The sequence below is a fragment of the Mandrillus leucophaeus genome, unplaced genomic scaffold, assembly GCF_000951045.1.
Source record: "Mandrillus leucophaeus isolate KB7577 unplaced genomic scaffold, Mleu.le_1.0 Scaffold31, whole genome shotgun sequence".
Taxonomy (NCBI): Eukaryota; Metazoa; Chordata; class Mammalia; order Primates; family Cercopithecidae; genus Mandrillus; species Mandrillus leucophaeus.
The window spans coordinates 4,303,095-4,310,497 of NW_012103254.1; the positions used below are offsets into that span (position 1 = coordinate 4,303,095).

At 32.8% G+C, this 7,403-nt stretch overlaps 1 pseudogene; it reads left to right on the forward strand.

The window, feature by feature from the left end:
• Positions 1–4,939: 4,939 nt before the first annotated feature.
• Positions 4,940–6,463, forward strand: LOC105544813 (annotated as a pseudogene).
• The last annotated feature ends 940 nt before the right edge of the window (positions 6,464–7,403 follow it).

A 7,403-nucleotide genomic window follows, 5' to 3' on the forward strand; every position in this document is an offset into this window, starting at 1 on the left:
CAGAACACAATAAAAGTTGAAACAAGTTTTAATTTAAACTGAAAAAGAAGCTAATATTTAGTTCTATAAATTAAGTCATTATAATATAATTTAGTTATTTTAAAACTTGTAGTCCTTTCAATTAAAAAATACCCTTTTAATAATCCAGATGTTTTACTTTAATTATACCAAGCAACTAAATATTTTGAAACATCTGTTTGGTTTTCTGATTGGCGACATTCAATTTTGACTTTTAAGTTTAACTACAGAATTTTCTATTAACAAATATGGGGGATAAATATGCATATTCATAAGCTTATAAGCTCATAGTTTCATGTATAAAGTCTCCTTAAAATCCTAACCTCCAAATAAATTAATAAATGCCTGCAGTAGGCCTTTTAAAGCTACATTTTATAACAGATTTTTTTCTCAGTCTAATATTTATCTGTATATATGTAGGTATGCATATATACGCACACATATATACTTATATACCTATATATAGATTATTTATACATACCTACATATATACAAATAGACATATATATGTCTGTATATATGTATGTATGTATATATGCATGTATCTATGTATCTATGTAGGTATGTATTTATATTATATTTAGATATATTCCTACATATATACATAGATTATATATAAATACATACCTACATATATACACATATACACATACATACATACCTATATACAAGATCAGGGAAAAAATGGCTATCTACAGGACAAAGAAAACTGAAACAATGGTGTCCCATTGTTAGCAACACTGAAATCTATGTCGTATGTTTAAAAAATCCATTTTGCTTTAAATGTCATTCTCAGATTGTTTCCCACATACCCGAAACCTGTTAATAAAGTTTAAATGTTAAAAGTTTAAAGTCTGACAAAAATTTGTGTTGTTTTCTAGGAGAGAGACACATTCAAGTCCCTAAAGAATGCTTTAACTGTGAGCAAATCAGGATGCAAGTTGTTAACCTGCATGAAATTCCTAGTAACACTGAGCACTTCCTATGTTTTTTTATTTAATAAAGCTGCTGTAATTATAAAATGATAACATTTCTTTAGTTGTAAAACTTTGATTTTTTTCTAAATAAGTTAAAATATTCTTATATTTCATTTACAACGTAACCTGCTTTGATAATAACACCATTATTTTTGTAGTATAGAGAATTACCAATAATCACCTAAAATATGCAGCATTCATTTTAGAAATTAAAAAAGACTCTAATCATTTTACAAATACTTGAATTTTTAACTACGTAACTATGTTATATTCACATAACATTGCAAAATGTTTATTTTCAACAAATTGTAATTACTTGCTATATATATATCTATATATATATCTATCTATATATATAGATATCCCTATGTGGAAAAAATTCTAGTATTTTAAATTGAAATATTATCTGAATAAATGCATAACTTTTAATTTTTTGTAAATGAGTAATTTATGATCCACTTCAAAATAGAATTATGATACAACAGTGCTTTTTAGCAGTTTTCTGACATTTCAATGTTCCTTAAATAAACATGATTTCATTTTGTTTCTATGTGAAATAATCTATCAGAAACTCAGTTGCTAATATAATTACATGTATTTATGTATAATCACTGTATGCTATATCTGGGAATCAAGAAATTTGTCACATAAACTTGAAGTATAGAACACAATTGTTAAAATATAGCAATAACTAAGTCCCATTTATTTGTTCATCAAACACCTAAGAGCAAACAAAACCTTTTTATTCTAATGTAATTTTTATTTTAAGAATTTTTATCTACTTTCTAAGCATTGCCTTTTATTAACAAAAACATTTTGAAAGGAGAATTTATGTAAACATCAAGTGATATAATAGTAAGACTTAACAGTTGCAAGTCTGACAGAAGAAACTAAGAGAAAAGAACAAATTTAAAAAAAGAGAAATCTATATATTCAAAACTAGAGAATTCCATTTTAATGACAAGGCATTAAAAATGGACTTCATGGGAAAATGTATATAATTAAGTATGTATACTTAATTACTTAGGTATTAATTACTTAAATAAGCATACTTAATTACTTAAGTATTAATACTTGATACTTAATGTATATAATTAAGACTTTATCAGCATTCTTATGATAACTCATTGTCATCAATATTGTTCTCAGTCTAGCCAGTTTCAACCAATAGTTTTGCATGTTTTTAACATTTCTCATTTACTAATAAAGATTAAAGGTTGTGATATGTTTTAATATATACACGATTGGCTGTAACTCTACTGACTAATTAATTCAACAATTTTGTGTCTGAATTAGGCAGATATGAAGAAATACCAATGTAGTTCCCAATCTTAAAAAAAAAAAAAAAAAAAAAAAACCTAGACACGATTGGCTGTAACTCTACTGACTAATTAATTCAACAATTTTGTGTCTGAATTAGGCAGATATGAAGAAATACCAATGTAGTTCCCAATCTTAAAAAAAAAAAAAAAAAAAAAACCTAGACACAGCTTACACCCTTCACAAAAACTAACACAAATGTGATCATTGGCCTACATGTAACATGAAAACCTATAAAACTTCTAGAAGATAACATAGGAGAGAACCTAAATGCTCTTGTGTATGATAACTTCTTAGATATAATACCAAAGGCACAATACATAAAATAAATAATTGACAAGCCAGACTTCATTAAAATTAAACCCTTCTGCTCTACAGAAGACAATGTGAAGAGAATGGGAAGACAAGCCACAAGACTGGGAGAAAATGTTTGCAAAAGATACATTGAATAAAGGACTATTGTCCAAAATATATAAAGAACCCTTAAAACATAATAACAAGAAAAGAAAGACTCATTTAAAAATAGGACCAGGTCGGCACAAGTGTGTAATCCCAGAACTTTGGGAGGCAAAGATGGACGAAATGCCTGAGCTACAGAGTTCGAGATGAACCTGGGCAACATGGTGAAACCTTGTCTCTACTAAAACGCAAAAAGCTAGTCGTGTGTGGCAGTGTGCACCCGTAATCCCAGCTACTCCAGGAGGCCGAGGCAGGAGAATCCATTGGACCCAGAAGGCGGAGGTTTCAGTGAGCTGAGATCAGGCCACAGGCTGCAGCTCAGATGAACAGGGAGACTCTCTCTCCAAAAAAATGAATTAAGTAAATATATACATACAAACTGGGCCAAAGACCTTAAGAGATAAATCACTAATGAAACTCTACAGATGGTAAATAAACATAAAAAAATCGTTCCACATGAAATGTCTTCTGGGAAATGAAAATTAAGAGAACAGTGAGAAGCTACTGACAACACCAAACGCCGAAAGGGGTGTAGATAGAATACCAGGAACTCTCACTCATCCCTGGCTGGCGGGAGTACATAATGGTATAGCCATTTTGGAAAACAATTAGCAGTTTCTTATAAAACCAAGCATACTCTTACCAGTCGTGCTCCCGTGTATTTACCCAAAGAAGCTGAATAGTCATGTCCATACAAAAACCTGTGTAGGGATACTTGTAACAGCTTTACTCATAATTGCAAAAACTTGGAAACAACCAAGATGGCCTTTAGTAGATGAATGGATAAATAAACTATGGTACATGTAATCAATGGAATATTATTCAGGGTCTGAAAAAAGCTATCAAGACACAAAAAGAAAGACATGGAATAAGCTTAAATACATACTTCTAAGAGTAAAAAGGCAACCTGAAAAGGCTACATACTGTGTAACTCCAACTATACAATATTTTGGAAAAGACGAAAGTACAAGACTGTAAAAAGATCAGTGTTTGCTATGGTTTGGTGAGGGGCATTAGGAGGGATTGACAAGTAGAGAATGGCGGACTTTAGGGATGTGAAAATACTTTTTATGATATACATGAATACATACTGTTATACATTTGTCCAAACCTGTAGATTATGTAATACCTACAGTGAACTTTAAAATAAGCTATAGGTTTGAGTGGTCATGATTTGACAATGTACATCCATCATTGTATAATGTAACACGTGTACCTCTCTGGTGGGGGATGTTGATAATGGTGGAAACTTGTGATCATGTGAATTAATACTTAATAAACTATCTCTCTATATATATATACACACACACGCATTCACACATACACATATATCTATTCCATTAGTTCTGTCCCTCTAGAGAACCCTGACTAATACACCTACTTCTTTTAAAACTCTGTAGGGCCATAGTTTAACTTGTAAACATCTGTCTGGTGAAGATGCAAATAATCTGTCCACAGAAACAGATAACCTCTAAGGTTTATTATTTTGTAAAGCATTAAGACAAATCCACTTTTGTATCTAACCCAACAATATTAGCCTAACACTTTTTGTAAAATATCTCTCTGTCTGTATTTATATACTTGTTTGTTTTTGAGATATGTTTATACAATTTCTCAAGAACTTCTTAAATTGATCATAGCATTTTATTTTCCCCTCATTAACAGAGTTAAATAAAATATTTGACGCATACTTATTTTATATTTGTATAAGAATTATACTAACCTTTTGAAAATTATAAGGTGATAAAAGAGGAGTCTTTATAATAGAATGATTAATATTCTTTCAGGTTTAGACCCAGTAATAAGATCACTGGGACGAATGATATCTCTGCCTTTAGGACTTTGAGGAATCACCACACTTTTCCACAATGGTTGAACTAATTTAAACTCCCACCAACAGTTTATGAGCATTCCTTTTTCCCCACAACCTCACCAGCATCTGTTATTTTTTGACTTCTTAAAAATAGTCATTTTGACAGGTGTGAGATGGTATCTCATTGTGGTTTTGATTTGTATTTCTCTAATGATCAGTGATGTTGAGCTTTTCTTCATATGCTTGTTGTCCACACATATGTCTTCTTTGAAAAGCATTTGTTCATGTCCTTTGCCCACTTTTTAATGAGGTTGTTTAAAACAATTCAAATTTTTAACTTGTGATTGTAATAATGCATATTAAACGAGAGCCATTAGCCTTGCAGGAAAAGCCTACCTTCAATGAGGAATTCTTCTTCTATACGATAATAGCTTTGAATAAGAAACACACCACTGAGGGTGGGGGCAGTGTCTCATGCCTGTAATCCCATTACTTTGGGAGTCCAAGACCGGTGGATCACCTGAGGTCAGGAGTTTGAGACCAGCCTAGCCAAAATGGTGAAACCTTGTATCTACTAAAAATACAAAAATTAGCCGAGTGTGGTGGTGGGCACCTGTAATCCCAGCTAATCGAAAAGCTGAGGCAGGAGAATTGCTTGAACCCAGGAGAGGAGAATGCAGTAAGCCGATATCATGCCTCTGCACTTCAGCCTGGACTTCTTACAAAAGCAAGGCTTAGTCAAAAAAAAAAAAAAAAAAAAAGAAAAAGCAAAAGAAATTCACCACTGAGACAGAGTTGTCCTTCAAAGAGCCTTTGGCCTACAGAAGAGTCCTACCTGCAAGGAAGACACCTTTCTCAAAACATTCTTGATCCCCCAAGTTGGGATCAGCCATATGTGTCTAGCACTGCCCCTGAATCAAGAATAGGCAAGTACAGCCCTGCCACCATGTCCAGCATGGGAAATTCAAATGCACCAAGTTCAGTGCATCTGGATGTGCTTCCAATAAACCTCACTCACGCAAGGTCAAGAGAATATTGAAGGAGGTGACTCCTCTGGAAGATATTGACAAGGACCGTAGTGATCCATTTTTCAACTCAATATATACCAAGGAAATCTTTGGTTACATGAATCAGAAAAAGGAAAAGTTTATACGTACAAAACACATAAACAGGAAGATTGACATCAGCAGTGTCATGAGGGTCATTCTTGTGAACTGGTTGGGGAAGATGCAGATGTCTTTTGAGATGAACCAGGAGACCTGGTCCTTGGTAGTGAAGCCAGTGGATCACTACTTCATGGAGGTAGTGTGCAAGATGGATAGGTTACAACTTCTTGGTCCCACTGCCTTTTTGATGGCAGCAAAATTTGAAGAACCCTGCCCATCTTGTGTGAATGACTTCCTGTACCTCTGTGATGGTATTTATCAGTGACATGAGATGCTTGCTATGGAAATCAGCATCCTGCAAACCCTCAAATTTGACATCAACTTTCCCATTGCCTACCATTTTTTGCTCAGATATGCTAGGTGTGTCCAGGCCAATATGAAGACATTGACCTTATCATGCTTTATAAGTGAGATGACTATGTAGGAATAAGACTACATCTGGAGAGAGCTTCCAAGCTAGCTGCTGGCTCCTTCCTCCAGGCCCACTACATGAGGATGCTCAGACACGGAGCTCCCACCCTGATATATTACAGTAGCTCCAAGACCTCTGAGCTTCACCACTTGGTCAGGCAGCTAAACAGCCTGCTGACTTTTCATTCCTGTGATAGGTTCAAGACTGTGTATTTCAAGTATTCTCACCAGGTCTTCTTTGAGGTTGCCAAAATCTCCCCTTGGACATCTTGAAACTGGAGGAGATTTTGAACTGCTGATTATGACGCTGAGGGCCTGGCGCTCTAGCAACAGCCACAGGGCTAGGCAGGCTTATTAACAGGCTGTGTTTATTCTGTGCTTGCGTTTGTCTTTTGATCACTTTTCTTCATTTTTTCTCTTTATCTTTTTCCAAACTCACAATGTTGTGAATATTTAAGTTTTTATGAAAGAAAAAAATTATTGTCATATTTGAATAGATTTTTTTAAAAAATTAATGATTGTTGTTTTAAAAAAAGTTGATATTACTGCAGTATAAACTAGTTTAACAATTTTATTCACTTTTATTTGTAAAATTACCATATTCTATATCAAAAGTATTTTAGTCTTAAATTTAAGTTACATATTCACTTAAAAATATGCGGTTTGGAATAAATTCACATGATTATTTATTTTAGAAAAATGATGGACATTCAATATTATTTTGCTCAGGTTGAGAATGTCAAGATGATATTGCGAGTTTTGCAGGATCATAGTTATTAAAATCTTAAGTAGTTTTATACTTAAATTGTTTGAATAATTTGATCTTAGGAAATGAAAATCAAAAAGAAATTTAAAACATATATGTTTACATAATATATATAACATTTGATTTATATTATATATATATAAATTTATTTGACTTATCCAAGATAAAGGTTCTGCATACTTGAAAAGTAACAAGCTTTATTTAGAAATACAAATTCTAGAATAGCCACTGTCAAAGGATAATTACCATGGCATTGATAAATTTGTAACAAATGTATTCCTAATTCTAGGTGTTATTTAGCATAAGAATATTTGCTCTCTCTGCCCTGGGTTCCCCTGCATCTAAACTGCCCCAGGTGCAGTGAACATGTTCAGTGACTGTTGTGGAAATAACAAAGTTTGTATTAATATCTAGTTGTCTCATAGAGATATTTAAGCATGTGTTTTACATTTTCTTTTGGCACGCCTGGTTCG